The sequence below is a fragment of the Pelodiscus sinensis genome, chromosome Z (genome assembly GCF_052426305.1).
Source record: "Pelodiscus sinensis isolate ZL-2025 chromosome Z, ASM5242630v1, whole genome shotgun sequence".
NCBI lineage: Eukaryota > Metazoa > Chordata > Testudines > Trionychidae > Pelodiscus > Pelodiscus sinensis.
In genome coordinates, this window is record NC_143085.1 from 13,966,568 (window position 1) to 13,989,953 (window position 23,386).

General features: G+C 43.2%; 1 protein-coding gene across 15 annotated transcripts in view; it reads right to left on the reverse strand.

Moving 5' to 3' along the window:
* The window catches only part of HIC2 (HIC ZBTB transcriptional repressor 2), a 135,368-nt gene that overhangs the window by 57,057 nt on the left and 54,925 nt on the right, over positions 1–23,386 (reverse strand). For 13 of the 15 annotated variants that reach the window (XM_075898261.2, XM_075898249.2, XM_075898266.2 and 10 more), the window contains one exon: positions 9,078–9,221. The exons of 1 other annotated variant lie outside the window; for it this stretch is intronic. The gene's annotated coding sequence lies outside the window, so the exon portion shown is untranslated. Of the gene's footprint in view, positions 1–9,073; positions 9,222–23,386 lie in introns of all 15 variants that reach the window. One more of the 15 variants, XM_075898267.2, reaches the window with a different exon arrangement.

A 23,386-nucleotide genomic window follows, 5' to 3' on the forward strand; every position in this document is an offset into this window, starting at 1 on the left:
GTCAGGGAACAAAGCTGAAAATGTGAAACTTCTTGTAGAATGGAAATTCTCAAAAAACTGTTTCTGAAAAGTTGAAATCTTTCTGACATTTTCCATGAAACCAGTTTGATATTCCCCAAACTTAAGTTGTTTAGTTTTGGTTTATTCAACTGAACTGCTTTCAAGTCATTAAACTTCAGTGACAGGAAATCCTGTTTTTTATTATGGGAAGGTGTAATCCTCCAGGGATCCTGGCCCACAGAAGCCAAAAGTGGCCTGAACAACTCCAGCCATGTCTCCACTTAGCAGAGGATCAAAGCTCTGATGAATAATCTACCAGGGTTCAATACAGTGGGTCTAGTATAGAACACTAAATTGAATGCTAAGGGAACTCATGTTGGCGAAGACACTCCTTGTGACAGCAAGGAGCAAGGAAAGTTGACGGATTAGGAGCAAGGAAAGTTTCTCCCATTGACCTCCTATTGCGGGGCCACCCCAGAAAACTGATGCAAGCTACATCGACTACAGCTATACAATTCATGTATCTGGAGTTGCACATCTTACATCGATTTTCTCCGACAGTGTAGAGAAAGTAGTGCACTGGAAGGGAAATGCAGTTTAATGTTTTGTTGAACTGCTTCAAAACAAAATATTTGAGATTAGTTAAAGCATTAAGAGGTTACCTCTGGTTGAAACAACCCAAAATTATTTCATTTTGATTTTCCTAATGGGAAAAAAAAAGATTTTCAGCAAAATCAGTTTTCCCCACAGAAGACTTTGATTTTGCAAAAATTGCATTTTGTGTTGGCAATTGTCAATGATTTTGCAAACAGGTGTATGTCTCACCATGGGTGAACAGCATTTCTGGGAAGCATAACACAGAGTGAGGAGCACAGAAAGTAAGCTACAACCCCAAGTACACCCTCACCTACTAGCCATAAACAACATCGACTTCCTTGGCACCCTTTCCCAGCTTCATTACAGTTATAAAAAGTTCCATCAAATTTTATACAGAAGTATAACTTCTCTATGGAGTTTTCTGGATCATCCTGTAATAAATTCTCTCTTTGCTGTAGAATTCTGGGATACCTTAAAAATAAGCTATTGATGAAAGCTCATTCTTTATAAGAGTACATCTACACAGCAACATTATTTTGAACTAAGTTAGTCTGCATCTACACAGCAGGCAGTTATTTTGACAATGTTGAAATACTGTCGAGTTGGAAGACTTCTTACTCCAACTCCTGTAACCCTCATTGTACAAGGAGTAAGGGAAGTGAGAGGAAGAGTGCTCTATTTCAAAATAAGGGCTGTGTAGATGCTCCCAATTTCGAAAAACTATTTTGAAATAAGCTAGGCAATTGACGTAGCTCATTTTGTGTAGCTTATTTCACGTTAAGTCCTGCTGTGTAGATGCACCCTAACAGAAATTTCTCTAAAAAGATATTTTAGACTTGTGACAATTTCACACAGATGTAAAGGGTCTTTAGAACTAACTTAGAGTAAACACACACACACACACACACACACACACACACACACACACACACCCTTTTTTTTGTGCCATGACTTCAACAGGATTGGAGGTTTGAAGTCATGATAATAGCAGACTTTGGGGTTTGGAAAGAATTTTGAGAGCCCCTGCTACAGAGATTACTCAACACAGGTGCCTGTAGGAAGATCACATCTTTTTAGTGCTTGAGCTTTTGACATTACCTCAACCCAATGAGTGAAGAAGAAAGTGTGCAAGGAGGTTCTGTAACTTACAAGTTCTCTCATATCCCACATGTACAGGTCTAGATCATCCATAGCATCACAGTGGAGGATCCTATTGTAAGAAGCAGGATTATCCTGTCACTATCAAAATACTGCTTACAGACAGTCAGTCATTTTTAGTAGTTTTCCTCTGTAAAAAGTATAGTGTATTCCAAATTCTTGTTTAAGAAGAAGAAGAAATGGGATGGGACATATTTTGATTTATTTTTTTTAAAACACTTAGCCTGCAGAATTCCAATGGTGGAAGCTGTAATAAACCTCTTTATAAACCCTATCACATTGTGGCTGTTTCATAGTTGAACGGAATCATAACCAGAGAAAGATTCAGTCCAACAATCATCTGCCCTCAAACATATTAATCACATCTAATATAAAGGAGGAGACTTAACTTGTTTTGCAAAGTAACTTACAAAAACTAAGTATTGTGTTGTTGGGATCTTAAACTTCAGTTACCTCTGAAGCCAGAGTAAATTTCACAGCCCAGCATCTACTGACCCAAGGACTAAGTCTACTAGCCAGAATTAAAACAATACCTTTGTTTTCATTCATGATTTTAAGACTTCAAGGCATGTATTAAAGTTGTATTTTACTGCAGTTGGACATGTTTCATATGCCTATGACACGTGACCAGTTTATTAATTATCATTATTATTATTATTATTATTATTTCCTCTCTTAGCTAGGAGGGCTGATTTTTCTGTTTCTGACAACAGCATGTAGTGAGGAGAAGAGATCTCTGCCGCTGTGCATCCCCCAAAACTATATTCCCTGAAATGTAAAGGAATACAGTAATTGTGCTTTGCATACATTTTAAAAATCAATTATCTACTTATTATTTAAAATGCAGTTTCGTTCCCCCCACCCTTTTCTAGCTCCACTCCACTTTCTCTCCTAGTATAGCTCATAGGGAAGGTTCTCTTGCCTTGTTGTTAGTGCAGGTTTAATCTGTTTTCTCTCACCTTCCTTCTTGCCTGAAATCTCAGTCCCCTCCTTCTCTTCTCCTCTAGCTGCAGAATTCAAACAGATCTTAAATCTCTTTCTACTGCCTGCTCCCACAATCCTCCATTCCCTTCAGTGAATGGAGTTCCATCCCATTCACACTTTGTTCCTTTCTATCGTCCAGTGAAGAAGCAAATGGCTCCTAGGACATGCAACTTCCCCTTTCCTTGAGAAAGGGAGACAGCAGCTCACTCAATCCTCCTGTACCCATACCTGCCACTCAACCCATTAACTGATCCAGAATGCCTGTGTGCCTTGCAAAAGAGGCTTAGTACATTTTTCCCAAACATCAAAAGAGATAACCCTGAATGCAATTGATGGTCACCTGCATCTAGGATGCCAGACCTGCATCCCACAACTGACACTAAGTCTTTTGGAGTATGTCAATACTGCACAGCTATTTCGGCTGTAAATACACAAGCTGTCTGTTATTTCAAAATATTTTTCGAAATAACAGGCACACTAATTTCACCATCCTGGTAAACCTCATTGCATGAGGGATAAGGGATGGCTCAAAATAGCAGGTTATTTCAAAATTCGGCACTGTATAGGCACGCCAAATTTCAAAATAAGCTACTTTGAAATAGTTTTGAAATAAGTTATGCAATTTCTAGTTTAGGGTACTGTGTAGATGCACCCTTGCTGTTGAACCAGGGAGCCCAAGACTCGACAGTAGCAAGATCAATAAAACCAAATATGGCAGCTTAGGCCTACTTAGCAGGATATTAAAGAGGGTCTTCTACATTCTTGCACAGTTCTGTATTATAGAGGCCTATGCTAACTGAAGAGGGTCGTCTCCATGACATTGGCTGTGTCAGCAGAGGCTCTCTTAACTTGACATCAGCCCCAACTGTAGACGGAATCTTTAGTTTTGCTATTTTGATCAGGGGTGATTTTTTCCATATCAGTGATCTATGCTGCTATGCCCACATAACCTTTCAAGGCAGGCCTGGCCTGAGCATTTGGTTCCCTGTGCCAGTCATCCAAGGAAGAGATGTCATCATGGAGGACAACTTGGGTAACATGTCAAGAACATGCCAGCAGGGACACTGGTTCATAGGGTGAATAAACATAGTTTCAAACATGAAGTCATTTCGGCTAGCAGGGAGCCAATCACCTCCCTGCTCAATATTCAGTTGTAACATTATTAGCACCTAGGATGAACTTTGTGTTCCAGTCTCAAGCAGTGGACTGACTACAGTATGTTGGAGTGACAGGAGAGAAAAAAACAATACCCAGGTTTGAGATGCTTATTGCTCTGGCCACTGCACAAAATGAAGGCTTGAGCTTACATTTTCACCTGATTGCATAGCTGTCTCTGCTACCATCTAATCTGCTTAGAAAACTGGTTTTGAAAGATATGGTTCAGACATACCCGGGGAGAGCGGGCATAGTGCTGCAGCTGCAAGAGATAATATAGAAAGAACTAATTTTCTAAGAGGTTGCAACACAAGCTCTCTTCCCCTCCTCCACATATAGTCAATTGCACTGGATGGTTAAGCTAGAGATTCTACAATGTAAGCAATACACCAAGGTGTGAGTGATTCTCCCCCCCCCCCCCACACACACACACACTTTCCCTCATACCCACACCCTTTTGGGGTGCAGGGGAAAGCAAAAGGCTGAAAGCCCAGACACCAGAAAGACCTGTCCTGACTCATTTCAATTGTGATACCACTTTCATGATGGGGTGGAGTGGAGGGAAATATGTCATTAGATGTTATAGTGAGATAATACAAGGATAAGGAGCTGCCTACCACTAGGGCCATCCCTACCAAAGCAGCCAAACACCTGCACTCCTCCCCCACAGAGAGGGTAGGAGCTAGGATTGTCAACTCTCGTGGACTAGATGTCACTGGCTGCATGGTGTCTGGTCTGGCAGAGTTGGCTACCCTGAAGCAGGGCAGGCAGAGAAGCCCACCTGCAGCTTCAACACAGCAGATGGGATGCACAGGCAGCAGCGGGTAGTGTGAGCGCAGGCCAAAGGAGCAGGCAGCAGCAATGCTGCCAGCTGGAGAGAAGCAGGAGCACTTTGAAGGTGAAAATGCCACATCCCACCAGTCACCAGCTCTGCGGCTGTCCCCTACTTCATCTGAATCCTCCGGCCTGTGCTAGCACTGCTTGTCACCACCTGGTGAGCAGAGGCTCGGCACAACCTATGGGGGGGAGGCGCAGAGGAGGGAGAGAAGGTGGGCAGCCAAAACTCTGGCTTCAAGCCAACAAAATGCAGGATGGGGAGGAGAGGATGGGACTGGCCGCCAGAGCCCATACGTAGCATCTAGCTGCATAGGCTGCCATGAAACTTGGAATAATTTGGTGCCTTCAATTTCAGTGCCCCACATGGCTGCATGTTTTACATATTGATAAAAATGGCCCTGCCTACCACCCCAGTTAAATTATCCCAGTTTTCTAACATTAGAAAGGCAGCTGCCTTAAAAAAAAAAAAAAAAAAAAAAAAGTAGGATTTTAACCCAATTTGCTTTATTCCAGAAGTTTAAACTCTCCTTATCATGGGGATGTTGGGAATGATATAAATAATGCTTAGCCCTGCCATGAGAGCAGGGGACTGGACTTCTTCATATCTGTTCCATTCCTATGCTTTTCAGAGGGGCTAATGGCCCTTAGTAGCTGAAAAAGACTTCTAAAAATTGTGTATGTATACTTTTTCCTTCTCTGTGATGGCTAAAGAAAGGTAAAGAATGTATCTTGGTATTTGTCACTTTCTCAAAGTTGTGTTTTTTCTCTGCTTGTCATCTAATCCCCCCCAATATCAGGAATGGGATACTAGTCATTGGGTGGAAGCTCTCTGAGGAAGTATTTTGAGAGTATGGACTTCTTAATTGAAGGTGCCAAATGTACTGAGTCTTTAACAAAAACTTCCTTCTCCCAAAATGATAGCCATTGAAATTATATAGGCGTGAATGGAAGGAGGTCAGAGTCTAATTAAAAATCCCTTTTACACTTAATTGTTCCAACACTTACTGTCTTGAGCAATCCTCAGAGGAGTAGCCATATCAGTCTATATCTGCAAAAACAAAGAATCCTTTGGCACCTTATAGAATAACAGATTTATTTGGACATCAGCTTTCATGGGTAAAACCCACTTTGTCAGATGACTCCAATGCATCTCCTGAAGTGGGTTTTTTACCCAAGCTTATGCCCAAATAAGTCTGTTAAGTCTTTAAGGTGCCAAAGGACTCCTGGTTGTCCTGAGAACAAATATAATGGGGACATTACTCAAGTCCTCAGGAAAAAGAACTGGCCTGAAAGACTATCAAAGGCCAGTGCAATTCTAGCCATGGCACTTATCCCCATATGCTGGTCATCTCTCAAGGCATTCCAAAACTATCTCCCTCCCCATCAATTTGTTTGCTGCCCTATACGCCAGTAGGCGTGAAGGACAATGATGATCAATTTATAGGTGTGTTATACTACAGCTGGCTGAAGCAAGCAAGTATTATAGGTGCAAATGGAAGCTAAAATACAGCCAAGGCAGGGATGCTATAACATCTGATAGCGGGGAACACCCAAACTAGCAACACAGCACATAGCGTTGATAGGACAAAACTCCATGTGCTTCTGCTGAACCATGAGGAGAAAAGACCAAGCATTTTTCACTATCGAGAGAAGGGCTGTTTTCTCTCATGCTTAGCTTCCCTTCTCAGCACAGTGGACAGTCTGGAAAAATCATTAGGAAAAAACCGTATCTGTGGCTCTACATAAATGTGACTAGTTCATTGTATTTATGTCGTCACTTCATTCAAGAATCTCACAGTGCTTGTCAGTGCTATTGACCACTTTACAGATGCCAGGTTACATAACTTGCCCAAGGTCACAAAACAATGGAGGGAGAAATCTGATTGAGCCCACACTGCTCCAATTCTGAGCCCACTGTCTATCCTCTAGACCAGGGGGCTGTGTCTAGATTGGCAAGTTTTTCCACAAAATCATCTGATTTTGCGGAAAAACTTGCCAGCTGTCTACACTGGCTGCTTGAATTTCCGCAAGAACACTGACGATCTCATGTAAGATTGTCAGTGTTCTTGCGGAAATACTATGCTGCTCCTGTTTGGGCAAAAGCCCACTTGCGCAAATCATTTGCGCAAGAGGGCCAGTGTGAACAGCACAGTACTATTTTCCGCAAAAAAGCCCCGATTGCAAAAATGGCGATCGGGGCTTTTTTGCGGAAAACCGCGTCTAGATTGGCCACGGACGCTTTTCCGCAAAAAGTGCTTTTGCGGAAAAGCATCCTGCCAATCTAGATGGGCTTTTCCGAAAATGCTTTTAATGGAAAACTTTTCCGTTAAAAGCATTTTCAGAAAATCGTGCCAGTGTAGATGTAGCCGGGGTGTCTAACAGAGAGGTTTGCAGGCCAGGTCAAACTAAGCTGATGGACAAAAATGTGGACTGCCCACTAGGGATGTTAATGTGTAGTTGACTATACAGTTAACCAATAAGCCTGGGCTTATTGGTTAATCTTGTCAACTACATGCATACCCCACACCCTGCACCTGCCGCCTTTATATCAGAGGCAGCTGGGAAGAAGGGAGGGAGGGAAGGAAGGAGGTGGGAGCAGGAGCCAGTGCTAGGGGGAACCAGCTTAAAGGCCAATCTTCCTCAATACCAGCTCTGTGGTGCCATTTGCTTCCCATGGAGCAGCCTCTGTCTGCAGCAAGTAAGTCAACTATTCTATAGTCCCCCAAGGGCAGGATGGCAGCCAGTGTGCTCCAGCCCTATTCCCAGGGAGCCCCCTGCCACCCTCACTGCTGCCTCTCTAGCAGTGGCAGCAGCATGGGGTGCCAGCCAGGAGCTGGTCCACTAGGAAAGCCAGTTTAAAAAACAGCTTCCCACGCAGCCCAGGTCCTATCTGCCACTGTGTGCCGCTGCCTCTGATACAGAGGCAGCAGCATGGGGTGGCAGCATCGTGTGTGTGTGTGTGTGTGTGTGTGTGTGTCTCTCTAAGCTGACAGAGGCTGTTTTGTGGCAACCTCCCCCACCGCCTTCTGCGGCTACCTATGTCAGGAGGGAGCTCAGACTCCTCACGGACAAGGGCTGCTGCCACTCTGCACTGCTGCCTCTGTATGAGAGGCAGCAATGCAGGGTGGCAGGCAGACAGTCTGCATGAAGAGCTAGTTTTAAACTGACTTCTCTCACGGACTGGCTCCTGCTTGGCACCCCATGCTGCTGCTTCTGATAGAGAGGCAGCAGAGTAGGGTGGCAGGGGGCTCCCCAAGAGTGGGGTCGAAGCACACAGACTGCCACCCTGTCCCCGGTGACAACAGAATAGTCAACTAACTGCTAAGAATTCATGCAATTATTCGACTATTCAATTATCCAATATCAAACATCCCTACTGCCCAGCCCCATTTATTTCATTAGGGTATTAATGCTGAAGCTCAAATTACAACAGTTCAGTGCTCAGCAATTCAACAGTTAATGCTTACATTGGAGCAGATGGAATGGAGGTTATGATATGAAAGAACAGAGAGGTGGCACAGAGAGAGGTCTTAGAAAAAAGTGAAAGGAAGATAAGAAAAAGTGCAGAAACAGCATATATCCTGAAGGGCAACATACATTTCCCTCCCAATGATGCTGATTAGTGACCAAAACATGCCACTTCTTAAAACCTTCTGCAGACTAAGCTAGTCAGGACATGTTAGCTAACGTGTTTTAACTTCACATTTCTAAAGTCCAGTCCAAGCATTCAAGTCTACGTAAATCAAGTATCTAACAATATCACAGCGACTAAGAGCAAAACTGTTGTGTGCTGTGAGGTCACTGGGATAATGAGCAGTAAAGAATACCTTGCATGTAGAGAACACCTTGCATCGATGATCTGGTATATTTAATATTCAGTAGACAAGAATAAATTTTACTTCTCATGCTCAAGGTTGTATGTGGACAAGTGAATATTTCCATTTCTAGTATCATTTTGCAGTTAGACACCATCACATGGCTGGTATTCTTTCTGACAACTGATTACCCATTACCCAGTAGGAAAAGGGTTTAAACTAAGGCTTTGCAAATAGTGTAGCTGAAGTCAGCGTACTTACTGTAGCATCTTATGTGCAGTAAAGTCAGTGGGGGCTGCTCTCCTATCCTGGGCTACTCTTTTCATCCAGATGGAGTGCCAGTGTCGACAGGAGAGCACTCTGAGATCGATTTATCACGTCTAAGCAGATGCAATAAATCAATAGCTGGTGGATCGATCACTGCAGCGTCGATCCCCAGCATAATGGAGACAAGCCCTTGTAGTTTGCACTTCCCTAGAATTTTCTGAATCAGTGGATTTCAAATTGCTCTGCAATCAAAGACTCACCTACCTTGAGCGCAGCTGAAAATATTATACCCGTTTGACAGATGGGTAAACAGTCCCTCTGAAGTCACCGAGATTGCAAGGCTGTGATTGAGGGCATATTTGACCCAAAGATGTTGGCTTCAACGTGAGTTGTGGGTGCTCATCATGTCTGGAAAAAAAATTAGGCCACTTTTAAGTACTAAAGCCTGGAAATTGTGGCTAACATTAGGCATCAAAGTACACAGACCCCAAAACCTTCAACTCCCCAAATCAAAAGTGGACTCTCCTTGCTAATGGTCTCTCTGTTCTCTGGAGCTGGGTTAGTATTACTTGGGGCATGGCTTCTTTGGTCTGCATGGCCCTAGGAGACTATAAAAGGAGAGGAAAGAAACACTAAAACTGAACTCTGACGTTTTATTTTGTGGGATCATGGCATTTGGGGAATTCTATCTGGGAAGCAGTGATTCAAAGAGATTTGGCCATGGTGTACATGAGCTCTCAGTGCAATGCTGTGTCCAAAAGAGCTAATGCAACCCTGGGATTCTTCATCAGAGGAATTCTGCATAGGAGTAGAGAGATTATTTTACCTCTCTATTTGGCACTGGCGCAACCACTACAGAAATACTGTGGCTGGTTCTGGTGCTGACAATTCAAGAAAGATGTCAATAAATGGGAGAGGGGTAAAAGAAAAGCCATGAAAATCATGAAAGGATTAGAAAACCTGACTTATGGCAATTGTGCTACTTGAATCAATCTATTTAACTTAACAAAGAGAACGTTAAAGGATGACTTGACTATAAATCCATGGGCTCATCTACACATATAGCAGTGCAGCAATGCAGCTATGCTGCCACTGAACTCTAGCAAAAATGCCACTAGGTTGATAGAAGAGTTTCTCTTGTCACTTGTAATTATTTTACTTCCAAGAGAGGTGATGTGTCACTAGAAACTCTCCTGTGGTTATGGCACTGTCTATATCAGGATTAGGTCAGTATAACTAAGTTGCTCAGGGGCGTGGATTTTTCACACCCTGTAGTGTCACAGTTACACCAATGTAAGTTTGTAGTGTGGACTTGGCCAGAGTATTTACATGTTTAATAATGGGCTCTTCAATCGAGCAAATGTCTAATACCATCCCAGGGCTGTATGATGAAGCTAGAAAAATTCAGATTGGAAATAAGGAGCGACTGTAGAACAGTGGAAGATAAGTGTTCCAGCGGTTAATTTGCCCAGGATGATGGTGTAGTCTCCATCCCTGACCTTTTTTAAAATTAGGATGTTTTTTAAAGGGGTCTGCGCTCGGAATAATTTTGGAGGAGTTCTATGGCCTGTGGTGCACAGGGAATCAGATTAGATCGTCAGAGATTCCAAAGCCAGAAGGAATCATGATCCATCAGAGAAGGGAATTGGACTTACTCCATTTCCTCCTCCAGTGGTGACGCGGGTGCTTGCTACAAATTTTCAAGGGGCAGTGAAAATGATGCTGTCAAGCCCAGCAACACGCCTGTCACAATCCATTACTAGACTAATTATTCAAAAACAGAGTTCCATCTTGATGGAGCAGCATTGCTCATCTGCACAGAACCTATTCAGAGTTATTACAATGAAGACCAGAAAAGTTATGAATGTTGCAGTTTCTTCTAGCCTTTCTAGCAGTATTTGGATAAGAATCGTCAGCTTAAAAGACTGATAATTTCCCATTGCTTAACCTAGGCAATAGGTTGACTCCTCACCAAATAGATTTACCATTTAAAAACTTAATTGCATCTGCAGCTTAAACATTCTCCCCAACAGCATCTGGGAGCATTTGGGCATTTCAGGTGTGGAACTAGGGGCCTGCATTTGCAAACAGAGCGGAGCAAGTTGGTATAGAAGCCTTTGGTTAGAGCAGCTTATGTACATCAGCAGGCAAAGGCTGGAGAAGCTGGGGGGCAGGGAGTTGTGTTTTTGTTTTGATCATATTTGGCTGCACTTGCATTTCCAGCCAGGTTTGGGTAATGTCCAGTGCATTGTTTGTGACTAAGGGCAGGTTTCCTGGTCTCAGATTTCATTTCCACAGCAAAAAGATCAAAGTTTGAGCCACGTGTGCAACTGGGGTGTTTGCAGTGAGCAACCGGTAACTGCATGATAAGCACACTCAGTTGTGCTCCTTCATCCCACAGACAATGGGAAACATGGAGGAAGAGGAATAACCCAGGTCTGACCTGGATTACAGCCTGCCATCCTTCCTTTACCATCTGACATTTTACAAAAAGTTTTAATACTCTGAGATTAAAGGCACATGCAAATGTTTCTCTATAAAACATTTAAACTTACAACCTATAAAGTCAGTCCTCCTTTTCACTTCCTTTATTTGGCATATATGGATTCCTATAACTCACAATTCTTATGGAGAATATCATAAAAGATGAAGTTCCTTTCATTTACTCTCCTTTGTGCACCCACATAGCCCATATTAATGTAGACTGATGGAATGTACTGTATTCTATTCCCAAAAGAAGAGTTTGTGCTGCTTCTTTGTAGACTTTGGGAGGAGGGAGGGAAGAAGTATGCCCTGAAGTTAGGTACATCATAAACTTAGCGCCAGGAACTAGCAATCAGCTAGTCTTGCATTCTAACCTTTAGAAGCTTTAGGGGGTAGCCGAGTTAGTCTGTACAGAATAAACTTAAAAAACAACAAATAGTCTGGTAGTACTTTATAGACTAACAAAACATATAAATGGTATCATGAGCTTTCGTGGGCACAACCCACTTCTTCAGATGACCGGAGTTTTGAGTTTAGAATGTCCAGACCCAAAATAAATAGGGGAGAAGGGAAAGGAGGGAGGCCGGTGGGGGAAGGAAAAAAATAGAAGGGGGCAGGAAACAAGAAGCAGAGAGTATGGAAATATCAAAAGGAAAACCAAACAGGCAAAACTGGTAATCTATAAGCATCTAAAAATTGGATAGTTAAAAGAAACAAATAAGGATCATAAGATAGCAAATTAGAGGGGAAGGGTACTAACACAAGAATCTACACAGACAAAGAGCTGTTGGCACCTTCATTGTTTGTTGGCTAATAACGTTCCAGCCAGCCATTATCTCGATTGAAGCCAAAGGTGTGAGAATTAAATTTGTGGATGAATTATAATTTTAACCCTTCTCTGTGTATTTGGCTTGTAGAATTGGTCTTTAACAATACAGCCACTTGGAGATCTTTTGAAGTGTGACCAGGTAGATTCAAGTGTTCACCAACAGGTTCTGTATGTTGCCTTTACGGATATCTGATTTGTGTCCGTTGATTCTTTCCCATAGGGACTGTCCAGTTTGTCCAATATATATAGCAGTAGGGCATTGCTGGCATTTGGTGGCGTAGATTAAATTACTGGATGTGCAGTTAAATGAGCCTCTCATTTGGTAGCTCATGTTATTGGCTCCAGTAATTAATTTGCTTGTATAGATATGTGGGCAGAGTTGGCATCATGGACTAGGTTCCTGGATGTTTATGATGTGACTGTATAGCATAGTTACTGGAAGGAATTCATTTCAGATTGGGAGGTTGTCTGTAAGCAAGAATAGGCTTTTCCCTTCAGGGCCTCTGAGAGTGAGGTTTTTCTTCTTCTCCAGTTGAGTATTTCAGTTCCTAAAACGTTTATTTCCTAAAACTGAAATACCCACCTGGAGAAGTAGAAAAAAAAACTTGACAGAGCCAAAAAAGTACCCAGACATGAACTACTTCAAGACAGACCCAAAAGAGAAAATAACAGAATTCCACTTGTTATTACCTACAGTCCACAACTCAACCTCCTCCAATGCATTATACACAATCTGCAACCTATCTTGGAAAATGATCCCTCACTCTCAGAGGCCTTGGGGGAAAAACCTATTCTTGCTATCCTATCCTAGTCCTGCAATCAGCCACGTTGCCAACTCTGCCCACATATCTATACAAGCAAATTCATTACTGGAGCCAACAACATAAGCTATCAAATCAGAGGCTCATTTAACTGCACATTCAGTAATTTGATCTACGCCACCAAATGCTAGCAATGCCCCACTGCTATATATATTGGACAAACTGGACAGCCCCTATGGGAAAGAATCAACGGACACAAATCAGATATCCGTAAAGGGAACATACAGAAACCTGTTGGGGAACACTTCAGTCTACCTGGTCACACTTCAAAAGATCTCCAAGTGGCTGTCTTGTTAGAGACCAATTCTACAAGCCAAATACAGAGAGGAGGATTGGAATTACAATTCATCCACTAATTTAATTCTCATAGTTATGGCCTCAATTGAGATAATAGATGGCTGGGATATTATCAACGAAATAAATAATGAAGGTGCCAACAGCTCTTCGTCTTCTTTTAACTATCCAATTTTTAGATCAGGGTGGCCAACCCATTCTGGGCAAAGAGCCAAGATATCAGTGGATCCAGCGCAAAGAACCAGGGCAAAGTTGTTGAGGGGAAGGGGGAGGGGGGGGGAAGGACCGCCCCTTTAAAAGGAACCCCCGGTCACATTTGGTCAAGGAAAAAAAGCTCTTCCCCTTTAAGAAAACGCATTTAGAGGCTTTTTGGACACATCAGGCTCCCACCAGCCGACACCATCTTTAATTCTATATCTTTAATGACTGCACCAGATGGCTCCCCTGCCCAGGTCAGCACAGGGAGCTGGAAGGATAGGGTCGTTTTAGAGGGCACAGGGGAGGCTTTACAAGCCATAGGGGGAGGGGGAGCTTTGCCAGTCACACCCTGGGGAGAGCGGGGGAGCCACATGGGGCTTGTGAGCTGCAGGTTGGCCATGGCTGTTTTAGATACTCACAGTTTACCAGTTTTCCTGTTTGGTTTTCCCTTTGATATTTATATACCTTCTGCTTCTTGTTTCCTGCCCCCCTTCCATTTTTTTCCTGCCCCTTTTCCCCTATTTATTTTGGTTCTGGACAGCCTAAACTCAAAACTCCAGTCATCTGAAGAAATGGGCTGTGCTCACACCAACTATCTACATGTTTTGTTAATCTATAAAGTGCTACCAGACTATTTGTTGTATTTTAAGTTTACTAATCTTTGTTTACGATAACCCGCTGTATGAATACAAGCAACATACAAAATTTCTGAGTCTCAGTTGTGCAGTCTATAAAAGAGAGAGAAAAAAATCATGCAACACCTTAGAGTTTCTTATGGCTCAGATCTGGGGAGCTTTGCCCTTCCGGGGGTGTCTGAGTCTCTCTTGCTGCTGCCCATATACACTCAAGGATCTGGAGGGATCAAGCCTGTATATAGGGGTGGACCCCTTCGCTCACACACACTAACAGGAGTTGGTTCTGGGGAAGCCTGGCTTTTTGGAAGGGTCAGAGGCCCCCTCCACACAGGAGCCGGGATCTATCCCTTTGGGTAGGATGCTGAGAACAGGTACACTTCATCCATAACACAGGATCTAAAGCACACAGAGGGATGGCACATCCATTGAGATGAAGCTATTCACCCATCTCATGGCAGTTCAGAGTTTTATTCATCTCCATGGGATGTCCTCATTCAACTCAAATCATCATATTGTGAGGAATGGGTCACTTCAAATCCTCCAATACAAGCAGTGGAGCCTTTTCCTTCCATGGTCCCTCAAGCCCTCCTGTTTAAAAGTATGCTGCTTGTAAAAATAAGTAGATCTGTTGCACTATACACACACACACACACAATTAGTATCATGAGCTTTCATGGGCAAATCCCTTCTTCAGATGAGACGATCTTAAGAGGAGAAAAAAAGGTGGAACCCTCAGAATAAGAAGGAAGAGGAAAAAAATAAGAACAGAGACAGAAAAAAAAGTTACCTGCCCATTGTAGTCCCAATGCTAATCATGAGTGGGCTAGAAGTGCCCCATACTTAGCTTTGGATGTCAATTGGGTATTGAATGTAAAGGAATCTGGTGTTCTAACAGGTTAGCCAGTTAAAGTCTTTGTTCAAACCCAGGAAGATGGCATTAGATTTGCAGATGAATGACAATTCTGCATTCACTCTCTGTTGGCTTGTTGACATTACTTTGTAAAAGAATGGCTAATTTTAAGTTCATTAATGAGTGGCCAGGAAGGTAAAAAATGTTCCCCTACAGGTTTCCATGTGTTACTGTTTCCTAATATCTGTCCATTTATCCTTTGTCAGAGAGACTGATCAGTTTGGTCAATGTACATGGCAGAGGGGCACTTTAAAGGCTTGCCTATATATACTCTATGCTGCAGGGGTGTAGCTGTGCCACCTTACTACTTGAGTGAAAATGCAGCCTCTGCCAAAGGGAGGATTTCTGCCAGTCAGTGTAGGTATTCCACTTCCCCAAGAAGCAGCAGCTATGTCAAGTATCTCCCTTTGACATAGGGCTGTCTACCCTGGGAGTTAGACCAGGCGGTGTAAATGCTTGCATGGATTTTCTTGAAATTTGCTATGCTTTGTGGGAGTGCAGAGCAGGGTTAGTGTGGAGTAATTTGAGCCAGGGATTCTGGAGATATAATCCCTGGTGGGAAATAGCCATATCTGAAAATGTTTTTATATTTGTCTTATTTTGGGTATTTTTTATTATTATTATTTAATCTTTGCATGGAGCTGAAGATCAAACTATTGCTGTGATTAAGTGCCAATATAGTCTCCATTCAGTTTCCACCCAACATAGTGTCTGGCCCCAACAAAGTCTTTGGAAGATCCACATTGTGAATGGTGTTTCAGAACATGTTCATTTAGCTTGCACTGATGTTCAGACTCGAAGGACTGAAGTGTGCATGTGCCAATAGAGGAAAAATGATTTTTAGGCAGCCACTTCATGTTTGTCTGGGCAGTCCAAGGAATGTGCTGACACTTCTGTCCCAAGTGAACATCATTGCCACTGATGTTTCTAGTCCAAACCTTTGTACCTCTGCGCACAAAGAGAGACAGTGGTGTGGGCAACACCTCTCCGCATACCCTGTTTAACAGTGTTATATGGAATCTGGTGAGTGAGAGTGACTAGCTGTAAGAAAGCTAAGAGCTTGCACATTGTAGCATCTGTGGTGTATGTTAGGAGGGCCTACTGAGGCATTGTTGAATTGAAGACAGAGTTAAGATTGTATAGACAGACAGCCCTAAGTGAGCATTTCCTAGGTTCTGAGAAGTTTTAAGTTTTGTTCAACTCAATTCCACCAAAGAACCTTAACTCTGCATTAAATGTAGTTTTTTGACACTGAAGAAATAAGCTTTTGGGAAGCACATAGACCTTAAAAAAACAAAACAAAACAAAACAAAACAAAACAAAACAAAAACCCCTGTGACTAAGGGCAAAGGGTGTCTGTTGGACAGGGAGGGGGAAGAGAGAGTGTGTGTTATATAGATTAGATTGATTTAAATCAACAAGCAGAAATTCCTGAATTAAATTATCCATTTTTTAATTGTTTTGCACTATACTTTATTTTTCTGAAGTAGGCAGATTCCGGTTAACTATTAACACAGTTAGTTGCAAGTAAGCAGAGCTTTTACATTAAATGTGATGCTTTTCTTTGCTAAACAGAAGACTATACTAGATCTATACAAAACTAAGAAATTATATAGCTCAACTTGATCTTTATTCAGATTCTTACTTTTACATTTGTTAGAAATTGGGATGTTAGTGTATAGTCATTTAAACAATTAACTGCTAAGCCTGGGCTTATTAGTTAATCCAAATGACTACAGGCACACACATATCCCTTGCTGCCTCTGTATCAGAGGGAGCAAGGGGAGGCTGGAAGACAGGAGCTGTTGCCCATGGGGAACCAGCTTTTAAGCCAGCTCCCTGAGCATACCAGTTCCCTTGGAACCACTTTCCTCCCGCCACACCCCACTCCCCTGCTCCCACAGAGGCAGCAGCAAGGGGAACAGGCAGAGCTGATGTTTGGGGGAACCAGCAGGGGAGGCTGCCATGGAGCAGTCTCTGTCTGGGGGGGGGGGGGAGGATGAGGGAGTGTGAGCTCCCAGCAGTCAGAGGCTGGTCTGTGACTGCTACCACAGAGCAGCCTCTGTCCATGGGGAGCTCAGACTCTCCCTCCTCCCCCCCCCCCACAGACAGGGGATGCGGCCAACCCACACTGCTGCCTCTGTATCAGAGGCAGCAGTGCAGGGCGGCAGGCAGGAGTTGGTTGGCGTGGGGAACTGGTTTTTAAACTGTCTCTCCTCGTGGACCAACTCCTGCCTGCCACCACATGCTGCTGCCTCTGAGAGGCCAGCAGTGCAGGGGGTCCCTGGAAGTGGGGCTGGGAGTGCACTGGCTGCTGGCCCTGCCCCCCAAGGAACTATCAAATAGTCATGTAACCACTGAAATTTTATGTGGTTACATGACTATTCAATTACATGCTAGCACCCCTAATGTTTACTAGATTAATTTTTTATTTGTGATTTGTGCCAATCTCTATTTGGGTGGAAATTCAATTCAAAACATGCAATTTTTAAAATTATAACAGTACCTGAAAATTGCTTGACGCATAAAGTTTTTCTTTTAACATGTTTTTCATTTTAAAATTAATTAAACAAATGATGTATGAATAATTAATTAACTGAACTGATTGTTTCTGTTCACCCGGTCTTTAAAGATTTTAGAACTAGTAGATCCTTCTCTCATACAGTTATTAATTCATGGACTGGAAGAGGAAAGCCTTTTCTGCATGTTCAGCTCTTGGTTAAACTTTTTTTTAAATGAATTAGTCATTGAAATGAACTAAAATGAAGTAAATATTCTCTGAATGTGCAGGAGAAGCTACTGTTAAAAGCTGGTTTAGCTAATGAACAAATGTGGTTATAGGTGGTTAGCCTGCAACTTCCAGCAAATCAGTGGTTTGACTTTCTGTAAAACTTGGCAGCAAATGCACTGCTTAATTTTTTGTATTTAATTTAAATTATTCTATTATAATAAAATGTAGGCCTTAAAGTACATCATAATTTCATATTTAATTTTGAATAAGTTTATATAAAAACACTGTATTTAAATGAAATCTAATTTAAATAAAGTTTTCCATTAAAAACATTATTTTTATGCACCTTGCTCTTGGGAATAGTGAATTCCATGCGTGGATCAAAGATGGTATGGTGCACTAAGGGAGGTAGCAGTACGAGTTGCCTCTGTTTTTAATTTTTTCTTTAAAGTAGACATCCTAGAGATTGGAGTATTGCCTACCAGGTTATAGTAGCTTTCAGTTAGTTACATATTATCCTTAGGCAAAGTTATACAGTATCTCTCTAATATTAACATTTTCACTCATGTAGATCTTTATTCCCTGTATACTGCATTAATAACTGAGTATATTGTGAACATTGGCCACATCAGTTGGGAAATAAGAATTTTGTCTTTTCTCTCATCTAAAGAAATAGCTCTTCTCTAGAAACATCACTGGACAACTAGATTTAAGGGGTTAGGGGAGTGGGGTGACAATGCAGGAGATATTTGCTTCCCAAGAATGTGTACATTAGCAAGGCAGGAGCTCATACTATAGATTTTTATGCAGCATGAATGAGTGTTCTCACACATACAATAAGGCTTAGCTTCTGTTTTAAGCCATCATAACCAGAACACAAGTAGAACTGAAATATTGTTTTGAACATGTCTCAGACTCTCTGCAAATCCTATGCAATGACCTGGGCAGCATTAGAATGAGAGCTACAGCAGACACGGCTCATCCTCTATGCTACCTGGGAGACATGCTGAGAAGGCAGCCCTTTGCAGCAAGTCTCTTTGGAATGCAGCATGGCCCCAGGGCAGCAAGAGTGGTTTCCAGAGAGGCTGTTTGCCAATTGTTGCTTTTTGGGTCCCACTGTTCTAATCTTTTAATATTAGACAATCGGGATCAAAGGCATCGGAATCCACACCTCTCTCAACTTAACTCTCAGGGAAAATGCTGAGCCTCATTAGCAACCTCACCTTGCTGGAGGAGAGCCCCATCCTAGGCACAGAAACCAGAGGTTGGCAACAGGGCAAAGGAGATCTTAGGTAAAATTTTCAAAAGTTCCAATGTGACTTAAGTGCCTAAATCACTTCAGCTTGGTCGGCACTATGTGATTAGGGTGATGTAAGTGGCTTTGCATCAACCTAGCTGTGGGAGAGTCTTAATTTAAATTTGGCTACTGCCAAGGAAGTGACTCTCTGCCAAGTCTACACTGCAGATTTAGAGAGATAACTGAGGGGGACAGTTATAGTAACCTAACCCTCCTCCCCCAAACAGTGCTATGTCGATGGAAGAGCATCTCCCATGGACACAGCTACTGCCTAAGGGAGGTGCACCAGTGAGAGAACTCCCTCCCTTCATCAGAGAAGCATCTTGATGGAAGTGCTATAGTGGCACTGATGCAGTGCCTTCAGTGTAGAGATGTTAAAATGCATTTAATAATAAAAATAAAAATTTCAGTGGCTACATGGTTTCAACAGCTACATAGTTGTGGCAGTTGGCTCCCTGGAAGCCAGTGCATGCAGAAAGCTGGCTTTTAAGCCTACTCCCTGTGTGTTCCAGCTCCCACTTGCTGCCCCTGCACTGACACTCCCACACTGCTGCCTCTGATATAGAGGCAGCAGCACATAGAAAAGCAGGTACCTCCCCAGGAGCCATAATGCCTGGGGAGCTTTTAAGCTGGCTCCCTGCATGTACTGGGAATCTGCGTGTAACTGTGAAGGTTAACCAATGAGCACAGGCTCATAAGTTAGCCACGTATACAGTTACACTTTCACTTTCCTAGTGTAGATCTGTCCTTAATGACATCACAATCCTAAGTGGAAGTGTAATAGAGAGGTAGTCTGATCTTGCTAAAACAAAAGGAAAAACTATGTAGCACTTTAAAGACTAACAAGATGGTTTAGTTAGTCTTTAAAGCGCTACATCGTTTTTTCTGAGTGGCAGAGTTACAGTTAATGCAGTTAGGCTGACACAATATCAGGGTACACATTACACTACTCATATCGACTGTTACTGACTTTCAAAAGTCACGCCACAATATCGCAAAGCAACAGTACAACCCATATGAATGCTTCTGATGAGGATGCACTCTCCTGACACAAGAAGCCAAGTATGCACACAAGCAATTTAATAACTGTGGTGGCTGTATGCCAATGTAAGTATGTCCATGTAAATTCTGTAGCAGAGACATGGCCTGAGAAAGTTAAGGGAACTAATGGTAAGTTATTTCTGAATCCTTTCCATGCTATCAGATTTTGCTTAGGGTAGTGGTCCCCAATGTGGTGCTTGCAGGCGCCATGGCATCCGCCAGGGAATTTATGTATGCCTGCTGAACAATCTGGGCCGGCCCTGCCCCCGGGCATGCGGCACGTGCGGTGCTGGCCACAGCCGCAGCCCCGGGCACGTGGCACATGCCGGTGCCGGCCCCGGGGTGCATGGGCAGCCCCTGTCCTGGGCGCACAGCGCATGTGCAGTGCCGGTCCCAGGTGCCCGGCCGCCCCAAGAGGTTGGGGACCACTGGCATAGGGTATGAACAAGACTGAACCCTCCCTCCCTCTCATGTTTGCCAGAATGCTTACCTTGTGTTTCTATAACGTAGGCCATCTCTAAACTTACTTGTGGCTCATCGGTCCAGAGGTCGATCTTCTGGCATTCAATTTAGCAGGTCTTAATAAGGACCCAGTAAATTGAACACTGAAGGCACCCCTATCAGCACGGGTACTCTTACTCCTCCCAAGGAGTACAGGAAGTGAATGGGAGCATTTCTCCTGTCGACCTCCCCCAGTGGGGACGGTGCCAAAGTTATGTTGACTCCAGCTAAGCAAATAACGTAGCTGGAGTTGTGGATCTTAATTCAAATTTATCCCCTAATGTAGACCTGGCCTTAACTTTTTTACTAGGACAAGTTAGACTAGAAGCTGAGTCAGCTGTTTTTTCTGTAGTCCCTACCCTTTGACTTGTCCTCCCCAGAGTTAAAATTCCCCACATACACTCCCGCTTCTGACCCCCGCAAGATTGCTGATTTCCAGGCTGTGGGAAGGAGCAGTTTCTTGGTAACACTTACTGGGTAACCATTCACATCCTTAACATCCACCATGAAAACTGACTGAAAGACCACATGCAAAAAGCAGTTATCAATTGTTCACTATCAAACTGTAGGACACATCAATAGAGGTCCCACAGGTATCTGATCTGAGTACGGTACTAGTCAATGTTTTCAGAAGCTTCAGAGGGGTAGCTGAGTTAGTCTGTACAAGATAAACTTAAAAAACAACAAATAGTCTGGTAGCACTTTATAGACTAACAAAACATGTAGATGGTATCATGAGCTTTCGTGGGCACAACCCACTTCTTCAGAGGTTTTCTTCAGAATATTTTCATTTATGATGGATGAAAGTTTAGGGAGTATGCTTACAAAATCTGCAGATGACATCTCAGTCAGAGGAGTTACAAGCAATCTGGAGAAAAGGATCAAATTTTAAAATGATCTTGACAAATCAGTATGAAATCAACAAGATGCAATTTACTAAAGACAAGTGCAAAGAACAACTTTTGGGAAGAAAAAAAGTGGAAAATAACTGGCTAGGCAGCATTACTACACAGAACTCTATGAGGCTGTAGATGTAGAGGATCACAAATTGAAAGTCAGTGTGATTTTGCTGAAAGGGGGGGCATTCTGGGATGTATTAACAAAATAGCGAAGGTAACCATTCCACCCTACTCAGCACTAGTGAAGCCTCAATTTAAGTATTGTGTTCCGTTTTGGGTGCCATATTTGAAAGGATATGAAAACACTGGAGACAGTCAAGAGGAGGGCAAAAAAAAAAAAAGTTTAGAAAACATGACCTAGGAGGAAATGTTGACAGAACTGGGCATGCTTAGCTTAGAGAAGAGAAGGCTGAAGGAACACATGAAAGAATTCACATAAATAAAAGGTTGTTATAAAGAGGGCAGATCAACTATTCTCCATGTCCACTTAGGACAGGACAAGTAGTAATCTGCTTAGTTTGCTACAAGGGATACTTAGACTGGATGTAAAAATGTTATTCCTAACAGGTTACATAAGAGGTTGTAGAGTCCCTATTACTGGAGGCTTTTAAGAAACATGTTACATTAACTCCTGTCTATCGGTCTAGGTCAGTGGTCTCCAATCTTTTAACCACAAGATCACTTTTTCAATAGATGTGCAATGTAAGATCCACCTCAAACCCAAATACCCTTGTGCCACTTCCTTTCCACCCCTTCTCTGAGGCCTCACCTTGCTCACTCTATCCCCCTGCTTCCCCCATCCTCACTCACTTTCACCAGGCTGGGGTAAGGGGTTGAGGTGAAGGCTCTGCTCTTGGCCCAAGGAGTTGCAGTGTGGGAGGGGCTCCAGGCTTACGCCAGGGTGGGGTATTGGGGTCCAGGAAGGGTTTCAAGGTGCAAAGTCTGGGAAGGAGTGGGTGCAGGGTGAATCACATCTTGGGCAGGAGATTGGGTTAGGAATGTAAGCGACTAAGCTTATCCGATACTCTAGTAGTGACTCGACTAGTTGCTTCCCCCCTCCCCTTTGCTGCTTTTATCAAAGAGAGGCAGCAAGGGGGGGGAGCAGAAACTTGTGCTAGAGGAAGCCGGCTCCCTGCAGCACCATCTCTGTGGTGGGGGGCCGGACAGCAGGGAAACAGCGTGAGTGGGGACTGAAGCAGGTGCCACTTGCACTGGTTCCCATTGTGACTGCTTCAACCTTTGAAGTGTACAAGAGTCCTGTTGGCTCTGTGCTCCCTGCAGCATTCTCTGACCCTTGCTGCCTCTATGAGAGGTTTATAATGCAGAGCCACAGCATGGGTGGCTCCCAGAGCCAGCACGAGCCAGGACTGCTCAGTCCCAGCTTGAAACGACTTCTGGAGCTACTCCTGCTGCAGCTCTGCAGAGCAATCCTATCAACTAATCGTATAGTCAATACAAATTATATCAACTATACGATTAGCCAGATAACCACATTTTAACATCCTTAGGTTAGTGTAGGAGGAGGATCAGGGATAGGACAGGGGTTCAGGAAGCAGGCTCTGGCTGGGCACCATTTAACTGAGAAGGCTTCTGGGTGGTGGAGCAGTGGGGTTAAGATAGGCTTACTCCTACCCTAGCCCTGCATCACTCCTGAAAGCAGCTGGCATGTACTAGCAATGGCTCCATAGTGCCATGCGCTGTCCCTCATCTACAGACACTGAGCCCACAGCTTCTACTGGCCACGAATCTGTTATTGATCAATGGGAGCTGCAGGGACATGCCAGTCACTTCCAGGAGCAGCAGTTACCACAGGGATAATGACTCCAACCGTGACAGGTTGGGCATTTTAGAACTCACTGCTCAAAGAATTACATTTAAGAGAGAAATGAAAGTTATGAAATGCACAGACCAGTTAAAAACCAAACTAACCCAC